Here is a 21,425-nt window from a genome sequence, read left to right as displayed (position 1 = left end):
AAAGGCGAGAAAAAGACAAAGAACCGACTCGTGAGGGTGAGGGATCGTGGGACCAATAAAGGAGGAACACAGAGAATGAGGAACTGAAGCAGGCGAGGAGTGAACAAGAACAGGAGGGAGGAGAGGTTAAACAAGGAAGCGAAGGAGAGGAAGAATGGACAAAAGGGAGGAAAGGAAGATCTGGAGATAGAATGACCGGAGCAGCTGGAAAGAAAATGTATGTACAGAGGGAAGAGGGGATGAAGGGAGGGAATGAAGGAGAAATTGAGGATAGGAAAGAAAGGAAGGAAGGCAAGAAAGGAAGAAGAGGAAAAGAGGTTAAGACAATTGGAGTAAAGGAGAGAAAGTTGGGGGGAGAAAGGGGAGAGAGAGAAAGAGAGTAGGAAAACTGAAGTAAAGGAGAGAAAGAAAGGAGGAAACAGGTGAAAATTTTGAGGGAAGTAAATAAGGAAAGAAGAGGAAAGGGGGTGAAAAAACAGAGCACAGGAAAGGAAATAGGGAGGAGAAAGGAAGGAAGAGAAGAGAGAGGAGAGGAAAATTGGCGTAAAGGAGTAAAAAGAAAAGGAAAAAAAGTGAAAAAATGGAGTAAATGAGAAGAAGTAGGGAGGGAGAAGAAAAAAGAAGAGAGACGGAAGGAAAATGGAAGTAAAGGAAAAAAAGAAAGGAGGAAAAAATGAAAGGAAGAGAAAAGAAGAGAAAATACTCGTGCCTCGCAATAGGACACATGATCTTTAATGTTTGTGTACAAATCATATTTATTGGTAATACTGGGCCGTAGATTGCCATTAGTGTCATTGCTATGAATACAATATAGAATAACTTATATATGTACATACAAATACATGCGTGCATACAAATATACATACATTCATATATCAATCGTAATGAGCTGAAGGGAAAGGGAGGAAAAGACGAGACAGACGATGGTTCATATTCACAATTATCATTTTCACGACGATGACTGCCGGAAAACGACTGATGGGTAGAATAAAGAGGAGGAGGAGGAGGAGGAGGAGGAGGAGGAGGAGGAGGAGGAGGAGGAGGAAGATGAAGCGGAGGAGGAAGAGGAGGATAAGGCAGATGAGTAGGAGTAGGAGGAGAAGAAAGAGGGGGAGAAGGAGGAAGAAAAATAGGTGGAGGAGAAGGCGGAGGAGGAGGAGGAGGAGGAGAAAGAGGTGGAGGAGAAGGTGGCGGAGGAGGAGGAGGAGGAGGAGAAAGAGGTGGAGGAGAAGGAGGCGGAGTAGGAGGAGGAGGAGAAAGAGGAGGAGGAGGAGAAGGCGGAGAAGGAGTAGGAGGAGGAGGAGGCATAGGTGTAGGCTGCAGGATATGGAAGGAAGGCTATGGAAGGCATGGCTGGAGGGGGAGGAAGCGGAGGGGCAATAAACAACACCCTCCGCTCCAAGTAACGCCTTCCACGTTTTCTCAGCGTTAATCTTGTCAGGTATTCACACACACGCCCTCCTCCTGCATTTCTTTTTCTCCGTTGCACGTCTCTCACTCTCTCTCTCTTAAGCATGTATAAAAGAAACTCTCTCCACTCCTCTCCTTGTTCTCCTTTTTTTCTCTAACTCAATCCCTCTTTTTCTTTCTATATTGCTCTATTTTATGTCTTTCTATCTCTGTTTACCTATATTTATCTGTCTATTTGTCTATCTATCTGCCAATCTCTTTCTATCTATCCCTACCTATATATCTTTCTAAATATATCTATCTCTGTTTCCTGCAAACCAGATGACGATAATAACCTCGAACATGGCCGGTTCAGTGAAATATAAACTAGACGTATGCTCTGGAGGTCATTGAGTGGATGGTGGCTTCGCCTTTACGCTGAACAATTACTACAGCGCTCATAGGACTGGCAGGCAGGGAAGAGCTTTGCCGGAGAATAACTGGGAACACTCACACACACTCGCTCTCTTGCTCGCCAGTCTCTCTGTTCTCCAGTTCCCGCGGCGGCTGCCAAGTGTCTCTCTCCCGCGCCCGGAACATTACAGCGGAAAAGAAGCTTCGCCAGAACCATTTTCAGCGCACGATTCCCGGCGGTGTGGGCGACAAATACGTTGTGTGTGGGCAGCGGAGCGTCGTTGTGCCAAGTGACCCGTTCCCCCAGCCTTCCTTCCCTTTGAAAACTTGAAAACGCACAGACAGCCACAAGAACGCCGGGAAATGCTGGCCGGAATGTCTGCGTTCTGGTGGAGCCGCAGTAAAGAAAAAAAAGACTCAGTGACCGTTTGTCCTTCGCCGTTTAGAGACAATCCTGTGAAACTCCTTTAACATTCTGGCGAGAAGAAACTGTCACCGCAAGTCCGTTCGGTCCCGCAACGAGCAATTTATCGAGTGGCGTCCCGCTGCGCCTCACGACCCGGGGAGACAAACACAAGGATAACCCGGTGAGGCTCCTACTTGAAGCATTTCCGAGGCCGAACCGGACAGCAGAAACTTGTGTAATAAAGTTGTCGGAATGGGCGGCCTCTCGCAGGAAGGAGGGCGGACGACTGATGAGGGGGACGATGGGAGGAAAAGGTAGGTAAGGGGGATGGAGGGAGGAAAGGTGTGTGAGGAATGGAGGGAGAAAGAGTGGCATGAGAGGGATAGAGGGAGGAAGGGTGTGTGAGAGGGATGAAGGGAGAGATGGTGGGGAAAGGGATGGAGGAGGAAGGGCGTGTGAGAGGGATGAAGGGAGAGATAGTGTGAGAGAGGGATGGAGGAAGAAAGGGTGTATGAGAGGGATGGAGGGTTAATGGTGGGGGGATAGGAAGGGAGGAAAGAATGGTGGGTTGAGGGAGAAAGATGAAGGGAGAAAAGAGGGGTGGGTGAGAGGGCTAGAAGGGGGAGAGGGCCGGAGGGGAAGGGAGGGTGACCAGGAATGTCGTGGGGGAGGGGGGGGAGGGGGATGAATGGAGGGAAAGCTTGTGTGAAACCAACGCTCCATGTTTCTACGGCAAAGGCGATGCAACTTTATGGTGACAAATGGCTCTGAGGTAAGGGCGCTGATGTGGCAAGGGTGGCGGGGCGTGAGGCTGTAAAAGGATTTTGTACGGAAAAAGAGCGTTGGGTGGGAGCGAACTTTGCACGGCGCTGCGGATATAGTAACTGGGTGTGTGGGGGGCATACTGACTGTGCTACTGGCGGTGGTAATGGTGGTTGTGCTACTGGTGGTGGTGGGAGCTAAGAGTCAGAGGGAATGGGAAGGAAAGGAAACGGAAGGGGGGAAGAGGAGATGGAGGAAAGATGGGAGGAAGCAGAATGACAGCAAGCTTTCATTTGAAGACTTACGAAGAGAAAATGTGTGTGTGTGTGTGTGTGTGTGTGTGTGTGTGTGTGTGTGTGTGTGTGTGTGTGTGTGTGTGTGTGTGTGTGTGTGTGTGTGTGTGTGTGTGTGTGTGTGTGTCTCTTAAAGTTTCGTATCTACGTTTTTTTTTATTTTTCATTACAGGTAAATAATGCTCTTAGAAGCACAGTGCACGCTTCGTATTGGAGGTTTGCATAACTGCTGAAAAAAAGAGTAGTGTTACTGCGCCAAACTAACATTTTTTGCACAGTAGAAATCCTGGATCTGGCGTGCACCAAACAAACTTAGTCCCGGGAAGCTGCGAGCAACACGATTTTGTTTACTGGAATCTAATCTTATGAGTGTCATCAAACCAGGCCGCCAGACTCCACCTGCAGTTCACGTCTGTGGCGCGAGTCAAGGTTAATTCTGTTTACGTCGTCGCCGTCACAGCTAAAAAAAAAAAAGATGCAAGGCTAAACAATTTACCATGAAGCGTGACTGCCAAGTTTAGTGCAATTTCTGGCCGTTTCAAGTCCACACGTTTCTCTTTTTAGCCCCAGCGTTCAGGTCTTGTCACTATCTGTCAACATGAGTGCCAGGAATAATCTGAAAATTGTTCACTTTAATCTTAGTGGAGGACGAAAATACAAATGGATTTTTTTTGTGTTCTCATCTTTATAGACAGGAAAATATTTGATAATGCAGATTCATATAATTGATATGAGAAATATAGAAACAGAAAAAAATGTTTGAAATGAAACTGTAAATGACCTAAAACAAGAGCAGATTAGAGTAAATTTACCTCATTCCTCACAGATTACTGAATGTATCACTCTATACCGCCGGCAGCCAATACCTCGCGGCAAACCCTTGACAGGCCGGTCTCCCCCCTTCTGATCCGGCTCGACGTGCGGCACGCGTGACGGCCCGTCCCGAAACGTGCCGGCGAGGCAGCCGCTCCGCCGTGATCAAAGTTGAGCGCCAACGCAACACGCTCACTAATTACTGCCGTGAGAGGACCGTTTACCTGTTGCCTCAGCTGAGAGAAGCTCGTAATACACCGACTTGGATGAGACATTAATGATGCAAGCATTTGCCTCTTACAATTATCTCAGTCGAGTTTCAAATATATTTGTATCATCTAAAATTCTAGACCAACTAATATTCCTTAGCATTACATTTGTTATCGCTTGTTTTTTTTTTTCCTTTTAAGTTGAAGGAGTCCGTGCCCGGAACGCTTTGCCTCTCGAAACACGTAATGAAGAGAATCTTAACTAAATCGAAAGTCAATTCCCTTTTATTGGAGCGGTAATGAAATCACGCGTCATGGTAAATTGTTTAGCCTTGCCATTTTTCTCTTTATTTTACCGGCGACGATGTAAACAATTGGTCTGTATTGCTCTATTTTAATCATGTAAATCTATCTGAATGTCACTATTCTCTCTCACTTGTTCATCTTCGTCCACCCTTGTTGCCTGATGCTCCTGTTGGCCGGACTTCATTTAGTTATCACCTTTTACTTTATTCCCTTAAACACCAATTCTCGGTGTCTCGGGAGCGTCGGGGTTACAGACTTTGTCACTAAGTATTTGTGTTACGGGTCTCCCTATTGCACTGGGTTTAATAATAATAATAATAATAATAATAATAATAATAATAATAATAATAATAATAATAATAATAATAATAATAATAATAATAATAATAGTAATGAGTAATGAATCGAAAGGAAAGCTGTTTGAATGACAATATTGAATGAATTAATATCCTCGTGGTTCCCATTTGTTTCCCCAATAATCTTCACTTTCTTTTTCCAATTCCCGTCCCTTCCATCAATCACGTTTCCCTGCTCCCAATTACACCGCCCTCGCCCCGTCCTGCTCGCGTTTCCCGCCCTCACCCGAGATCAGCAATTAGCAGAACCTTAACAGCTATTGTGACTGATATCTTAGGTACTTGACGGGAATGTTAAAACCGTAAATAAATAATAAACGAGCAAAGGAATGAGTGATATAAACAACACGAAAGAGAAAAGTCAGAGGAGAAGAAAATAAAGTTGAAGGTATACGGGTAAATAAATACTAACACTTGCAAAATAAAATAAAAAAAACTCATAAAACCAAATAATTACCGAATTTTTCATATTAACGGAAATAAAGCAAACACACACACACACACACACACACACACACACACACACACACACACACACACACACACACACACAGTCACACAAAAGAAGCAAATCTCACTTCGTCTTCATTTGAACCCTTAAAATTAGCCTCTGTAGTAGCCGCAGCAGTATTCAGCGCCCATTAAAATGCTCGCTGCGATTCCTACCTAAATTATACAAATGCTGTTATTCTACCTCGGTACAATTTCTCTCCTTGCTCCTCATTGTCTTTCTACTTCTCCTCCTCCCCACAACCCACTTCTTCTTTCTCCTACTCTCATCTTTTTTTTCAACTCCTCTTCCTCCTCCTCCTCCTCCTCCAGTCCTCAAAGCGAGTCAGCTGCTGAAGCCACAGATTTCTTCTTTTGAATTTTATTTGCTTAACATTTTTTTTCACTTTTTCTCTGTTTCTCTTTAGAACGAGGGTGCGTGTGTGTGTGTGTGTGTGTGTGTGTGTGTGTGTGTGTGTGTGTGTGTGTGTGTGTGTGTGTGTGTGTGTGTGTGTGTGTGTGTGTTTTATTGTGTGATTAAAGCGCTCATATGTAATTATCTACACTTAAATCATGGTTTTTGGCTTTCACTTATTTCCCTGTCTCCTTTACTACCAGCCACCAAGCCAACCATTCAGCCAGTCAGCCAGCAAGTAGCCTACAACCACTAAGCCTCTCAGCCAGCCATTCAGCCAATCCCCCAGTCACGAGCCTCAACCAAGCCAGCCATTCAGCCAACCATCCAACTCAGACATATTCTCCTTGCCTGCTTTCAGTTACATGCAGCGAACAGTTTCCTATTCCCTCTCTTCCCTCTATCCCTCCCTCCCTCCGCCCTTCACTCCCTCCTTCCCTCTGTCCCTCAACCCCTCCGTTTCTCCCTCCCTCCCTCCCGGCAGCGAGTCCCTCCAACATGGACACCCAAAATATAAACCAGCACCCTTGCATTTCCTAACACAACTTTACTTTTTACCGTCACGGAAAGCCGATAAAGTCCAGCGGGAGGAGGACGAGGACGAGGAAGAAAAAAAAGGAAAAAATGAGGAGGAAAAAGCAGGAAAGAGAAAGAAAATTAGAAGCAAAAATGAACGGGAAAATAAAAGGATGGGGGAGGAGGAGGAGGAGGAGGAGGAGATGTTCGGAAAAATGGTGGAGAAAAGAGAAAGAGAAAGAAGTGAGAGAGAAAACGTGGAGGAAAAATGCGGAGAAAGAAGTACTGGAGCTTATGCCGGTAAGGACTGAGCTGGTTTAAGCTGAGTCAAGCATCGTTTTTTGAGACGGATGGAGAGGAAGAGATTCAAAAGCTACACTTTCTTTCACTTTAGAGAGCATTGTAAGACGTGTGCGTGTGCGTGTGCGTGTGTGTGTGTGTGTGTGTGTGTGTGTGTGTGTGAGTGTGTATGTGTTTGGGAGTCTGTGTGTGATGCATGAAAGCTGAGGTGCAGTGGATTAATCAGCGATATAATAAGAGATGCTTTTCTTCACCTACGGCACCCCTTTTCGACTCATCTCTGTTTACATTCATTACAGGAAGGGGGAGAAAGAGGAGGTGGAGGTGGAGGAGGAAGAGGAGGAGGAGGAGGAAGGGGAAGAGGAGGTGGAGGGGAAAGAATCCTGTTTTATGATTCAGAATTTATGACGCATTACATCGATATTGCTTTTCCTTATGCATAGGGGTCAGTGGTGGTGGTGGTGGTGGTGGTGGTAATGATAGTGGCGGTAAGGGGTGGGAGAGCTTGAGGGAGGCCTATAATGATTGAGGTGATGATAACAATATTGTCACTAGCCTCAGCCGACTGATAGATGCACACAAACAGGGATGAAAAAATGTATTCCCACCCAAACTATTTTAGGAGCACATCCAGAGAGTGTTGGACGCGGGGCACCATAAATACACACCCCGAATTGATGGTGCTAATGGTGGCGGGTCGCGGGGCGGGCTAATGGTGATGATGTGCATGATATATGGTGATTAAACACGAGAGGGACACACGGGCGATCAACACTGGTAGGCTACAACGAAATATCCAGATCCTTCACCTAATAACCATACAACAATTCATATAGCATTCAATTATCCTCTTACCTGCCTTAAAGAGAGTAGCGATATGTGGGGTTTAAGTCTCAAATGTTCTCTCTTACAACTAACCAGATCCTCCATCTAATAAGCATACAACACTTTATATAGCTTTCAATTATCCTCTTACCTGCCTTCAAGAGAGTAGCGATATGTTGGGTTTAAGTTTAAAATGTTCTCTCTTACAACTAATACCATTCTGGAACATCCAATTCCCTTCTGTAGCACTCAATCACCTTCCCTCCAGCAGCCAAAGATGAACTAAATTACACCACCGAACTTCTTCATAACTTTTAATCACTTCCCATAACAATCAGCTCATTCACGTCACAAGCTATTATCTTCCATAGCCTTTAATTACCTTCTAAAACAAGCCTATCTAGAGGGAGACAGTGATTGTAAGGTTAGCGCACCACTTTAATATCAATAACTAATAATCACTTCCTATATCAATCAGTTCTTTCCCTTGCCAAGTAATTATCTTATTAAGCCCAAATTATAACCTACGAACCCATAAATAGACAGGGGGTGGTTTAAGGCTCTATAGGACGGATATGGCGAGGGCTTAACGCTGCGTAGGTCGTGTTTTGCATATTTAAATTGCCCTGTCGCCCTTTCCCTGTCACCTATCGTTTGGACTTTACACGTAAACCAAAACCGTTTAGCCTTTTTGTTTCGGAATACATGACAAAACAAATGCCTTCACGCCGCATCCTGTTAACTATTTGTCGCGCGTTTCGAATTTTCGGGGTTGTTGTTTTTTTGTTTTGTTTCGTTTTCATTTTCCTCTTTTAATGTGGTCGTTTTTTGCATTCTCCTCTTCTCACGCTCGCTCTCCCTCCTCTCCATTCTCTTTTTCTTTTTCCTGTTTCTTTTTCTTTTGTTCTTTTTATTTATTTATTTTTTCCTTTTTCTCTTTCTCTATTTTTCTTCTTCATTTTTTCTTTCTATCTCTTTCTTTATTCTCTCTCTCTCTCTCTCTCTCTCTCTCTCTCTCTCTCTCTCTCTCTCTCTCTCTCTCTCTCTCTCTCTCTCTCTCTCTCTCTCTCTCTCTCTCTCTCTCTCTCTCTCTCTCTCTCTCTCTCTCTCTCTCTCTCTCTCTCTCTCTCATTCTTATTTACCTCTCCTCCTAAGTAATTACCTGAAAACCTAACTCCCCAGCTGTCACCACCAACACCACCACCACCACCTCCACCACCTCCACCACCTCCACCACCGCAGCCACTTTGTTTCCACCACCAGCACAAAGGCTACCATTGTTATCTTCTTGCATTGCTCTTTGCTCACCCATTTCAGTTCCCTCCTCTCTCTCTCTCTCTCACCCTTCCCTTGATTTACTTTTCTCCATCTCCATCGCCACCTACGTACCAGCCAACCAGCCTCTCCGTCTCCTTCCTCCCTTGTCCTATGTTTCTTCGTCTCCTCTTATTGCATGTCTCTCTCTGGTCCCCTTACCTTATCCTTCTCTCTTTTCTCCCACACGTCTTTCTTCTCTTCTTCTGTTCTCTACCAACATTCATTTGAACGGCTTTACTTTCCCTCGTTTTTTATCTTTTTTTCTAATCCTTCGCATATTTTTTATGTCACTGTTCTCTTCTCCGACGTTCTTATAACAAGGCTCCTTTAAGTGGTTTCTTTTCTCCCCCTTTTACTTAATTGTTTCATCCTTCTCTTTTCTCCTACATCTCCCTCTCTTCCCTTTCTTCGTCGAGCTCCTCTCCCTCTTCATCTCTTTCTTTACATTCTAGCGTTGTTTCATTCCCTCTTTCTTTTGCTCTTCTCTCTTTTCGTCGTCTTATTCATTCTGTTTTATGTTGTTCTAAGTCATCCTGTTTCCTTTTTATTTATATTCTTTCTAATTTTCTGTTTGCTTCAAGGCTTCGTCCCGGAAAACAATCATGAGTAGTTATTATGTAGCATCTTTCTACTTTCATTATCCTGTGTACTCCTTTCCAGATGAGAGTAATTAAGTACTGGAGCTTTTTTTTTTAAAGGCTGGGTGCTGACTGTGATTTCTCTCGTCCATTAGTAACATTCATTATCCTCACTTTATTTCCATTACCAAATCCTTCCTTGTCCAAGTTTTCTATCAGGAAGTTTCTCTACTAACAGCAAGACAGACTTTCCCCAACAACTTCTAGGCGTAGCAGCTTATTGTACGCTGCATTTTTTCTCTCTATACTTTTCTCTAACTTTCGTGCTCAGCTTTGTCGGAAATTGCAGGAGCGGCGGAACAAGGTGCGTCAGGTACTCTTCCTTAATTAAGTTTCTGTGAGACTGATACACAAGTTCCGACGAAGAGAGAGAGAGAAAAAAGAGAGTAAAAGGAAACTTATTTTCAAGCCAAGCCCTGAAGTTGGGAGAGCAGAGCAGGAGTGAGTGGAGGGCGTGTTTATCCGCGCGCGGTAATCAGGCATTTAAGCAATTTCCCCGCTTTGCATTATTCACCTGTTAAATAACAATCGCGTGCTGCCTTTTCATTTTTCACTTTCGCGGAAATTTACCAAAGCGAATTTTCCTCACGCGGAAGAAAAATAAGCGACTCCAATGTTGTTGTTTTTTCACCTTTTTCAATACCTGAGCATTGTTTGAGCTACCTGCTAAATAAAAAAAATCAATACAGTCTGGAAATAAAGTGTTATGTGTGATGGCTCCAATGTGGTTTTTTTCTTCCCTTTTTTTCAATACCTGAGAACTGATTAAGCTTCCTCCTGAATAAAAAAATCAATACAGTCTGGAAATAAAGTGCTATGTTTGATGGCTCCAATGACGTTTTATTTCCCTTTTTCAATACCTGAGAATTGATTAAGATTCCTCCTAAATGAAAAAAATAAATACAGTCTGGAAATAGTGTTGTGTGATGGCTCCAATGTAGTTTTTCCCCCTTTTTCACTACCTGAGCATTTTTTAACTTCCTCCTAAATAAATACAGTCTGGAAATAGAGTGTTTGTTATGCCTGTCATCTTTACTTTAATCAAGGCAATGGGAACTATAGCGTGTTGTATTTTTTCCCTTTTTCAATACACGAGAGCACTGTTCAAGCTGCCTCCTAAATAAAAAAATAAATACAGTCTGGAAATAGAGTGTTTGTTATGCCTGTCATCTTTACTTTAATCAAGGCAATGAGAACTCTAGCGTGTTGTATTTTTTTCCCCTTTTTCAATACACGAGAGCACTGTTCAAGCTGCCTCCTAAATAAAAAAATAAATACAGTCAGGAAATAAGGCGTTTGTTAAGTGCGCCACTCCACTTTGATCAAGGCAAGTGAAATACAGTGTGATACTTACCCTTGAGGGGGCGCCGGGGGGCGGAATTAGCGGCCTCTCTTGTACGGTATTTCCGGGGCCATTCCCTTCATCACCCTGAGCGGCCCATCAGCCACGGGGAGCTCTGCAGGAGGTGAAGGGAGGGAGTCAGAGGGAGCAAACTACTAATGGAAGAACTAGATCGCCCGCTATTCACTCATAATCACGCTTGTTCCCCTTGCACTTCATCCCTGCACCGGAATTTTTTTTTTTTTTTTTTTTTACAGCAAGGGAGGCAGTTTAAGGCCCAGAAACAAAAGCAGGAGCAAAAAGGACCTTGAGACGCAGCTCCAAAGAAAGAAAACAGAACGAGAGGCAAGGCAGTAGAGTACAGCAGACAGAGTACAGACAAACAACCTCTCCTCACCTCGCCCCCGCTGCTAAAAAGGTAATAAAGTGGAGGTGATTTGCCCCAGTCAGGTGAGATTATTTCAGTACAATCGTATATAACCATTCACTCTCGCACTTGTTCCCCTGTAGATCATTCCCACGGCAGGGTACACACATACAAACTCCTCTCCCGCCCCCCGCTGCTTAACAGGTAATAAAGTGAAGGTGATTAACCCCAGTCAGGTGAGATTATTTCAGTACAATCGTATATAACCATTCACTTCGCCCGCTGATAAATATAACCAGAAGATAATATACGACACCACTAGGGAAGCAAACCAAACAGGGCTCCGTGTGGTATTTATGCGTCGGGTTTTTCCTCTGCGTCCGTGTAGCAAGAAAACAAGAACTGTCGCCAAATCATCCGGTTCAGTGAAGATAATAGCGCGTGTACGAGCGGCGAGTGTTTTATTGGCGCCTAAAACCTTCACAGCGTTAAGGGGCTATTACACTGGGCATATTTTCCGTGGATCTTCAGTCAAACCACGATTTCCGCTAACGTGGTTCTCAATTGTTTGTTTTTATTGCTGATGATGAAGATGATGATTAATACCGTCGTCCTTTAGTTAAATCTACCGTAGCTTTGGAAGATCGTGGACACGTCGGACAACCACGCAAATATGAGAACCACGCCAGCGGAAATCGTGGTTTGACTGAAGATCCACGGAAAATTTGCCCAGTGTAATAGCCCCTTTACTTCCGGGATCAGGACGCGTCAGAGCCGTGATCCATGTACCAGTCTACTGCTCCCGAACAAAGTTGTCTTTTAACTTTTCTTCCTCAGCGCGCCTTGAGCCCAACTAATTAACTGGTCCGAAGATAACACAAGTTGCGCCGTGTTCGTCCCGGTCACTGTAAAGATGGGTCGCCAAGTTTAGATTAACACGGCCGACCCGGGAAGCAGGCTCAAACTTCCCCTCGTCTTGCTTCACGACGCGACGATTTTTGTGTAAAGGGCGATTAAGGATGATTCATTGAAACTATCAAGTAACAGTCCACTAAAAACAAACTAAATGATTAATTGAAGTACTCACTAACTCCTAAATTCATTAACAGAACAGCATAATTACTAAACGAGAGATCTTAGACAAGCTATTAAATACACGTAACATTTAAGCCCATTTTCTTCACTAAAAGTCGAGGCTGCAATACCGAATACAAGTAACAGGCAGCACTCGATATCCGATACCCGTTTTCCATGATTATTATCCGATAGACTTCCTGCAACTTGAAGTTCCTGAATAATTCGACGACCTCCCTTGCTTGGACCCGGTGCTCAAGATTGTATCGAGTTTGTGCCTCTCCCTGAGTTGCTTGCTGTCTGGTACTACCTTGAGCGAGGCGAGAAGATCTGAATGAGAGATGGATGAGGTGGAGAGAGCAACAGGGAAGGGGGATGAGGTGCAGGAGGAGTAGGAACAAGGGGGGAAAACTAGGTATGAAGGTGGAGAAAAAAGGAAGAAGAGAAAATGGAAGAGAAGAGGAGGAGGATGAAGAGAAAACAGAAGGGAAAAAAGAATAGGAAGAGGACATAGGGAAATTGGAAGGGGAAAAAGAGGAGATGAGGAAGAAAGGAAAATGGAATGGGAGGAAAGAGGAGGACGAAGAGCAGGAGTAAGGTGAGCTTCCTCTCTAACAATATTAATGAAGGTAATAGTGAGAATCGTAGTAGTAGTAGTAGTAATAGTAGTAGTAGTCGTCATAATAGAGGTAGTAGTAGGAGGAGGAGTACAGTAAGAAAATAAGAAAATAGTAACAAACTCACACGATCTGAAGAAAAGAAAACAAATGAAAGATATGAGTAAAAACAAAAGGTATAAAAAGATGAAAACATGACAAAAAACTTCATAAGGGCGTCCAGCTGGGCACACACTGAGGCATCGGGAGAGGGGGAGGGAGGGAGAGAGAAGGGAAGGTGGGTACTCAACTACTAATTCGGAACAACAAAAAACGGGAGTCGCCCTGCCCACCTTCAACCTTCAACCTCGGCCAATCACCGCCGGGCCTTCGAGCTGACGCCGCGAGGGAGCACGGACGGGATCCATTGTCTTCTTATTAGTCTTTTCTCCCTCCTCCAATTTCCTCCCGTTTTTCTCTCCGCTTCTTCCCGTTCCCCGCGGCTTCCTTACGCCCGTCTGTCATGGGGTAATTGTTTCCGCCCGTCCATCAGTCACACGTAATCGACACAGAAGTCATTATGTCGCTCCTTCAACGACGGTTCGGGTACTTGTCACTCGCTCTTCGTCTCACGTGGACTTTAAAATGATTCCTCTAGTTTACGCCTCGGTTCGTGTCGCTCCGGCTTTATTACGGAGCCGGAGGAGTTAACAGGACCTCTGAATTTTTCATGGTATTCCTCCTTGTTAAATTGAGCTGGATTTCCTTGAGTGACGGGAAGAGACGCACCATGCTCTATAAAAGTGTCTTACGATGTACAGTCCGTGAAGATTTGACTTTTAAACGGCATAAAAGTGGGGCAACTAGAGCAATGATGAAAAATGGAAGTGACGGAAAGTATAACAACAAAAAATATTCCTTCGCAGGTTACACAATGACCTTGAAACTGAGCCAACGTGGTAAAAAAACATGCACTGAAAAAAACTTCTGACATACCACAATTTCCACCATTAAAACTTCAGCGCCGCAAGGAGTACACCCCAACGCGCGCCCTCCCTATCAGTGCGTAATTACAGGTACTGGGGCAGGTTGAGTGTCTTTAAGAGCCGCCCTAACGACCAGACTCTGATTCGTTTGGCGGAGGAGGAGGAGGAGGAGGAGGAGGAGGAGGAGGAGGAGGGAGGTAGAAAGAAGACAAGCAATAGGAAGGAGGACGATGAGAAGGAGGAGGAAGACGACGAGGTGAAGAACAAGACGAAGGAAGAGGACAAGGAAAAGAGGAGGAAAAGGAGGAGGAGGATCATAAAGGAGACGAGAAATGGGAAGGAAAATAATGAGGAAGAGGAGGAAGACGACGAGGTAAGGGACAAGGAAGAGGAGAAGGAAGATGAGGACGATGACGAGAAAGAAGCAAACGACGATGAGCCAAAGAACAAGGATGAGAAAGCGAAGGAATAAATGGCGTGAACGGAGAAAAAAAGAAAAAATGTGGAAAAAACATTAAAAAAAGAGAGAAAACAACACAACAGGAACAAAGGCAAACACAAAACTGCAAGAGCGCGGACAGTAGTAATTAGTAACAAACTTTACAATCCAAACCAAAACGACAAAACATAAAAAAACTACACCAGCGCGGACCCAACCCTCAGCAATCTTGACTAGCATGCAAAACAGAGAAAACAGGAGAATGAACAAATGAAAAATATATTATGCAAAAAGGCCTAGAAAGTATCAAATAAAACTTCATAACTTGGCTGCGGGCTTTGTTAGGTAGGTATTTATGTAAGGAGGGAGGTAAGAAAGGAGGGAAAGAAAAAGGGAGAGAGGGAGGTAAAGAAGGAGTTAGCCAGACTTTCTAATAAGGAGAAGACACGCGTTATGCCACATTCAAGAGAGTACAAAGAGGAAGCAAAAGTAACAGGTGTGCGTGAAGGTGGCAGATTTGGAGTGCACCTTCCGAGAGCGAGAAAGAAAAAGAGGAAGAGGAAGAGAAAGGGAAAGGGAAAGGGAAAGGGAAAGAGAAAGAGAGAAAGAGAAAGGGAAAGGGAGAGAGTAGGTAATGGGGTAGGAAAGAGTAATGGGTATAGGAAATGACTAGAATTATGCACTTTTCTATATGTTATGCACACACACACACACACACACACACACACTCTTATTTCCTCCAACAAAGCGATTTTACTATTATAGTCGCCCTTTTTTTTTTTTTTTTGCGTCAATGATTCTTCGTTTGCCAGTCTACTTTTTTTTTCTCTCTTCAAAAAAACGCTAATTCAATTGTAGACAGTTTGCAGCTTTATTTTCCATTTATTCCCTTTATACAAACCTGGACTTTTTTTTATCAATACATGACCAGATTTTCTTATTATTTTTATGTTTTGCCTCTTAAAAATGAATAATATATTAATAGACTTGTAACTCATATATTGAAGAATTTTAAAGCTCTTCACACACACACACACACACACACACACACACACACACACACACACACACACACACACACACACACACACACACACACACACACACACACACACACACACACACACACACAAACACACACACACACACACGACCCCCCCCTCCCACACACACATACGCAAACACACACGAACCTCCCCCCACCCCCCAACACACACACACGTCAAACACACAGCAGACGTCAGCCGCTTCCAGCACATCCGCTTTAAAATAACAGCCGCTAAAGGGAAAAGAAAAACGCATGAAAAAGAATTAGCCTTGACGTTTGTGAGGAAGGTAAATTAACAACACTGAACCAGATTATTTCAGCTTCCCGGTGCGTCGTGTTTCATAGTATGCCCTAAAAAATATATACCCAGTTTCTCTTTTTCTCTCTCTCTTTTGTATGCTCAGTGTCGAAACAAGAATCGGAGAAGAAATAAAAGGTTGAGGAGTCTAATCCGAACCGCCATCAGATCGTCGGAGCCCACAAGAGGCGCAATATGAGCTGCATTTGTTCACTTCTCTCTCCTATTCACGCCCTGCTCCTCTCCCTGACGCCACACTCACTCCTTCGCATGTTCTTCTAATCTGCTCAATACTTCTCGCCTCTTTTTTCCAATGCTTCTTTTCTCTCTTTCTCTGTTTCCTCTTTTCATTTCCCTCTCGTAATTCTGCTTCATTTTTTTCCCATTAATTTGAAAATCCTTACAGTCATAATCATTCCTCGTTTCACACAAAGCTTCACTTCAATTTTTATTATTTTTTTTCTTTATTTTTCCCTCATTTACCTCCCCGATTCTTTGTTCGTTGCCCCTTTGAATAATTCTTCTCGCAGTTTCGCTTCATAAACTTTAGATTTATTATTTTTTCAAAGTATTATTTTATATATTTTTGTAACACTCATCCTCCCCTTCCTCTCTTTTATTTTTCCCAAGCATTCCTTTATCACATTCTCTCTCTCTCTCTCTCTCTCTCTCTCTCTCTCTCTCTCTCTCTCTCTCTCTCTCTCTCTCTCTCTCTCTCTCTCTCTCTCTCTCTCTCTCTCTCTCTCTCTCAATCTCAATCTCAATCTCAATCTTACTTTCACTCACTCTCTCTTCATATGTTTTTCTTCTCTTCCCGGTCTTCAAATCTAAGTTTTCCTTCACTAACATAATTCCTTCTAGTAGTGTACCCGCATCGTATTTTATCCTCTACGGTACAGGTTTGGTTCTTGTTCTTATTTTCGGGTGATTAACGTTTGTGTCAACCAGTCATTTTCCTCTGCCTGTGAGTTTAATATCAATCCGTCTGTCTGTCTGTCTGTATGTGGATGAGTCCCCTCTTTTCTTCTTCCTTATCTCATCACCATCTCTCTTCTTTTTATTCATTCTTTCTATGCATAATCTCACCGATCTTTTATTCCTCTTTCTTTTCACATTTTTCGCATCCTCCTATTCCTCTTCTTCCTGCTCCTCCTCCTCCTCCGCATCCCTTTCTTTCCTCGGTCTGACCCTCCAAATACATGATATATTCTCTCCCTCCTCCCCCTCTTCCTCAGTTCTTCAATTTCCCTTCATTATTTCCGGATATTACCGTCCTCCTTTTTATATTCAACCTATTTTCTCCTCATTTTTCTCTCCTTCCCTTTCCTTGCATTTCTTCTGAACCCAACCCTCTTCATTCTCCAATTCCTCTTATTCCCACATTTTCTTCTCTCCTTTCCTTTCCTTTCTTTGCATTCCTTCCGACCCCTCCCCTCTCGGTTCTCCTACTCCTCTTCTTCTTTCTACTCTTTTTCTCTCTCTTTTCTTTGCATTTTACGTGGATCTTTCCCTCTCTTCTATCTCCTACTTCTCTTAGTCTACTCAGCATCTACTTCTCTTCCATTTCCATTCACTCTTTCGAAACCCTACCTCCTCTCTTTCTCCAGTTTTTCTTTTTCTTATTGCTATTTCTATTCCTCCTCCTCCTCCTCCTTCTCCTTCTCCTCCTCCTCCTCCTCCTCCTCCTCCTCCTCCTCCTCCTCCTCCTCCTCCTCCCTTCTTTCCCCTTCTCCTATTTCAGAAGGACATGCCAAAGCTTCTTCTGCCATTCTGCCTCACGTTTTGTGCATTTTTAGTTTTTTTTTCTCCGGCAACATTTTATCTTTTCTTGTGCCTCGCCTTCAAGGGTCTTCAGGAAGCATTTCTCGGAAGCCTTTCCTCCCGAGGCTTCGTTCCCGGTTACAGAAACTATTATTCCAGTTTACGTTTGCGGATTTGTGTTGCTCCTCTTGCTAGCAGTATTTAATTATGCAGTCAGAGATGCTTAGACAAGAGACCTACATGCACATAAGCAAGTACACATACAGACACAAACACTCTCTTTTTCTCTATCTATCTATATATCTCTCTATCTCTATCTGTTTCTTTCCACTTTCTAATTCTGTAGTAAATAAATTAATTTCTCCCATCATCCTCTTCATCTTCGACAAAAGCAAGATTCACTCACTTTTTTTCATCTCTTGCTCTCCTCTCTCTCGCACTCGCTCTCGTTCTCGCTCTCTCTCTCTCTCTCGCTCTCTCAAAGGTGAAGCATTACGGAGAGCAAAGAACGTAGTGAGACGAAACAAAGAATGAGAGAAAGGAAGAAGAATGAATAAATGAGGATAGACATCGAGCACTAATCCAGAGACCAAACCTTCATCAATACGGAATATATACACTGACCTGATGCCCGCAAAGATTAAATGTATCCGGGTGAAGCGTTTTCGTTCGTTAATAATTCTCGATAAAGAGGTTATCAGCCCCGGCGATAAGTCAGTGTTTGAAGTCTCCACCACATTAACTCATCAAGGCAAAGAGGAGAACACGCACGGCTCGGGGCGATACTCCGTGAGACAGCGGAAAGCCAAGAGCAGCCGGGAAAATTATACAGGTAATTGTTATGGCTGTCTCTCTCTCTCTCTCTCTCTCTCTCTCTCTCTCTCTCTCTCTCTCTCTCTCTCTCTCTCTCTCTCTCTCTCTCTCTCTCTCTCTCTCTCTCTCTCTCTCTCTCTCTCTCTCTCTCTCTCTCTCTCTCTCTCTCTCTCTCTCTCTCTCTCTCTCTCTCTCTCTCTCTCTCTCTCTCTCTCTCTCTCTCTCTCTCTCTCTCTCTCTCTCTCTCTCTCTCTCTCTCTCTCTCTCTCTCGTCACAACCTTTCGGGAACTTTGCTTAGTCTTAAACGAATTTGCATAATAAAATACGCCGGAGTTGTTTATGTTTCCATCGCGCGGCCTTAAAAGACTAAGATTAAGTTTTTTTGTTTCCGCTCTTATTTTCGGTCTGGCATTTGTTACTCCTACCGTGCGTACTATTGAGAGAAAGCACCCATTAACCTTTACTAATGGCAGGCAACGTTTCTGCTTATGTAAAGAACTAAAGGGTTGATTAGAAAGCCTTCCTAATGAATGCCTAAAGAATGAGAAAAAAACATGTACTGAATTCAGAGAAGTAGAAGCATTCATGAGATAGAGTTTAAAAAGTACAACTTGAGTCAGATTAAGCCAAAAGAATGCAATTAATATAGTATTCAGAACACATGATCGAATAAATAAAACAATACTGATCACAGTTTCCGTACGTGTCTAACCAGGAGCATATGTTTGGCAGCGGAAAGACACATTCTCTAAGGAAACTATAAAGCCGGCAAGGATAACTTTGAGCCGTTAGGGGCCTGAAACACTAGCGTGCTGACGTAGCCATCACCTTGACAACCGACCAGCCGCCGCCCCCTCTGGGAAAGTCGACAACGAGGTGAATTCTGTGTAGTACTGCGAACGCGTCACCCAGCCCTGCCAGCCCTGCCAGCCCAGCCTTTCGGGTTGACGCCTAAAAGTTACTCGTATCAGCTTCTGTTTCCCGAGAACGCAAAAAAGTCGCAGAAAATGGGCTTGCGCGACTAAAACTAAAAGGGTGTGAGTGTTTCGACGCCAACCACACGGGGAAGTTTTCGGTTCGCGGAGTGAGTGTTACTGGCGAGCCGAAGCACCGGGAACGGGAAGGAAAACTGCCCTGCGGCTTACACTGGAAGGGTGAAATCAAGCGTGCAAGACTAGTGCCCACAATTACCTCCCAACGTTTATTTCACTCCCAAAACGTTCTCCTCCACAGAATAGCTAGGTATTCAGCCTTTCCCTGGCTCGTCCTCGCCTGGAAACACTAAGAGCGGCGGCATGGACAGCATAAGCAAAATGTGAAATGTAAAAGTTGTGGGCATGGCTTGGTGTGGGCGTTTAGGAAGGAAGAAGGGGAGGAGGAGGAGAAGCAGGAGAAGGAGAAGGAGGAGGAGGAGGGGGAGGAGGGAGGAGAAGAAGGAGGAAGAGGAGGATAAAGATGAGGAGGAGGAGGAGGAGGCTGGAAATCCGGTGAAAAGTAAAAGAAAAAATATTGAACGAATATTACAATAAATTTATACAGGATGCAGAAGTAAAAAAATACAGGACAAAACTCAAACGACAAGAAAAAATAAAATAGAGCAGGTAAAAGGCAACAGAAAAAACTGGACTACAGAAGAATTGATCAAAAAGAAAAAAAATATCTACAAAGACTGCCAGAGAGAATTATAGATAGCCGAGAAAAAAAACACAATTTAAATAAGCAGAGAAAAATAAACATGCAAGTGGAAAAGAAAAAATATATATACAAGGTTACAGAAACAAATAATGGAAAAAGAAATGGACCACACATATGCGCTCGAAAAGAAAGAAAAAGCAACAGAAAATAAAACAAAAATAGAAAACAAAGAAAATAGGGAGCCCAAAAATCCTACAGTACAAAGTTTGAATAAGGGAAAGTACAGAAGAAAGAAAAACGGCAATAGAAAAGAAGATAAAGGAATAGAAAGCAAAGAAAATAGCATAAAAATCATACATAACACAATTCGAGTATGAAAAAGAATACATAAAATACAAAAAGGAAAAAAGAAAAGCAAAAATAAAGGAAAAAAATCAGTTTACACGACGGGAGGGTCACGTCGCATTGTCCTCGCCTTCAAGCTCAACATCACACGACGTAGCACTGCCATTAAAGGCGTAACGCAACACAGGGATTGATTTGTTTTTTCTCTTCCCTGCGAGTCGGACTTAACCATAAAGGGGATGAACAGCTGATCAGTGCCCGAGTGTTCCTTTGATTCACTTCCTTTCGCTGGTCTCTCTCTATTTGTCGGGCGCTCGCAAAATTAAGGGGGGACTCAATACTTCTTTGAATTTCCCTTTTTGAAACAATGTCTATGATAATGTTGATTTGCTGAGCTACTATAAATACTATCACATGTCGATGCACTCCTACACACAGTCACACACGCACACGCACACACACACGAGGAAATATACGATGGGAAAAAAAGAATATAGAACGAGAGGTGAAAATGGGAGGAGAGAGAGAGAGAGAGAGAGAGAGAGAGAGAGAGAGAGAGAGAGAGAGAGAGAGAGAGAGAGAGAGAGAGAGAGAGAGAGAGAGAGAGAGAGAGAGAGAGAGAGAGAGAGAGACGGACACGGACACGGACACACAAACACACAGACAATCACACAGACAGAGGAATACTGGAATAGGGAAGGAAGAGATGGAATGAAGAAGGACTCGCTCTCCACATAAGGGGTAAAATAGCTCCCCTTATAAGACTTCCTTCGTCAGGGGAAGGCTCACGCTGAGGCTGCAGGAGTTACAAGAGGCGCGCGTGCGGAAGGGAACGGCTGCAACCTCCCTGTGTCCTCCTTTTGTGTGATGGTTGTCGCTGCGAGAAGGGAAGCGCGGAATTAGAAAAGACACTGGCGAAATGTGTGTAACTTATGCCCACCGCTTGGCTGTTAGGGACGCCGGAAGTTGTGTGAGGAAGTCAAATTAACCCAGATTAGAGCGGGTGTGTGGAGCACTCATCAGGCGGAGTATGGTGGAGGTGGAAGAGGTGGAGGAGGGGGAGGAAGAGCAACAAGATTTAGAGGAAGAGAATGAGGAAGAGAAGGAAGGAGATTACCAAGAGAAAGAGAAAGAGGAAAGAAAGAGGAAGAGGAAAATGAAGGAAAAAGAAACGAAAATAAGATGAGAATGACGAGGGTGAGGAAATCTAAAAGCATGGAAGAGCAGGCAACAAAAAAAAAAAAAACATTGGCTTATTACGAGGCAACCAGT

The sequence above is a fragment of the Eriocheir sinensis genome, chromosome 48 (assembly GCF_024679095.1).
Source record: "Eriocheir sinensis breed Jianghai 21 chromosome 48, ASM2467909v1, whole genome shotgun sequence".
NCBI classification, from domain to species: domain Eukaryota; kingdom Metazoa; phylum Arthropoda; class Malacostraca; order Decapoda; family Varunidae; genus Eriocheir; species Eriocheir sinensis.
This window is presented reverse-complemented; position numbering follows the sequence as displayed.